The 1,449-nt window shown below is 40.1% G+C and overlaps 1 protein-coding gene across 1 annotated transcript in view; it reads right to left on the bottom strand.

The window, feature by feature from the left end:
- Positions 1 to 1,449, bottom strand: part of LOC101856880 (testin) — a gene marked incomplete at its 3' end in the record, with an annotated part of 67,338 nt that overhangs the window by 4,139 nt on the left and 61,750 nt on the right.

The raw sequence follows: 1,449 nt of genomic DNA, 5'->3' as shown, positions 1-1,449 counted from the left end.
AGAGAGAGAGAGAGAGGGGATGGGGTGGGGGGGAGTCAGCCAGACAGACAGACAGACAGACAGCTGCTTCTATCCAGCCTATAACTTCGTCCAGAGTGAGTGGGATACATTATCTCAACAGAAGCACATCGTAAATAGGCCTACTCGATAAAAACAGTATTACAATATGTATAATTATTATAGACTGCTCTCAGCGGGATTCACGTTCGCGCCTTCTTCGTGTTTACGGCGACATGCCTTTATAATCATTAGACAACGGACGCCAGTCATTACAAGACCGTCATTCCACATCTGTCTACGTATACTTGTCGGCAATATAATATCTTCCCGCCATTGTCTTTTGTTAGAAAAAAAAGTACCAGAATAACTTATGTAACTGTAACGGGAAAATACATGTTCACTCCACAAGGTGAGAAAGAGTTCCACGTGTGCTGCAGGAGCACTAAGAAATACGTTAAAAATAAAACACAACTAAAAACAAAAACAAAACAAAACAATCAACAACAAAATATTTTTTTAAACCCCAGAGAAACCAAAAGTGATAGAAAATAGAAGAAAACAGGGAAAAAAATAAAAGAAAGAAAAAAGAAAAAAGAAATTTGTGTGTGTGTGTTTTTTTTTTTTTTTTTTTTTTTGGGGGGGGGGGGGGGAGAACAAGACGTAAAGTAGATCGAATCTCTCGTGGAATGTGAACCCTTTTCTGCTAATGTGTATCCGTCATCGGTCTGTCTATCTCATCTGATCCCCGAACAATACATGACACATTCTTTTATGAAGCAGAGTCTTCCTATAGGAAAACCGCAACTAATACAATAAAGTGGACGCGCATAAGTGAAGGCAGATATAACTTTGGCAAACCAATACTTATACTTATAAAGGGATCAAATCTGTTGGACAGGTGGCAGCGTCTTGCGCTTGCTTAACCCTATCCGTACATCCTGGGGTCATTTTGTACCCCCGGGGTTGTATTCTTCACATTTTAGAATACTTCTAGTACGAGGATCTCTTTGAAACTTTCAGTATTTCCCAAAAAATCATTTTGACAGATTGCTATGCAAAGCGTGGATCGGATTAACGAGTAAATTTCCTCTTTAGAAAGTGGTGGTACAGAGTTCCCGACGTCGTATGGATACGATAGTAAAACACGACGTACGGAGAGGTTTAAGGTTAGTATTATTATGTAGATTTTTGTTTCAGATGTACGCGAAATAAATTTGTGTAAATCCCTTGAATTTGTTTGATTTCAACTGGATTTGTATCCTGTTTTGTGTGTTTCTCTCCCCCGTCCCCTTCTCTCTCTCTCTCTCTCTCTCTCTCTCTCTCTCTCTCTCTCTCTCTCTCTCTCTCTCTCTCTCTCTTTGTCTGTCTGTGTGTGCATGGGGTGCGTACTCTACTTTCCTTAAGCCCATCGCTCTCCACAGAAGACACAAATGACGTTTAGAACACATA

The sequence above is a fragment of the Aplysia californica genome, unplaced genomic scaffold (assembly GCF_000002075.1).
Source record: "Aplysia californica isolate F4 #8 unplaced genomic scaffold, AplCal3.0 scaffold00111, whole genome shotgun sequence".
Taxonomy (NCBI): Eukaryota; Metazoa; Mollusca; class Gastropoda; order Aplysiida; family Aplysiidae; genus Aplysia; species Aplysia californica.
The sequence above is the reverse complement of the archived record's forward strand: the minus strand, read 5'-3'. Positions and strand labels throughout refer to the sequence as shown.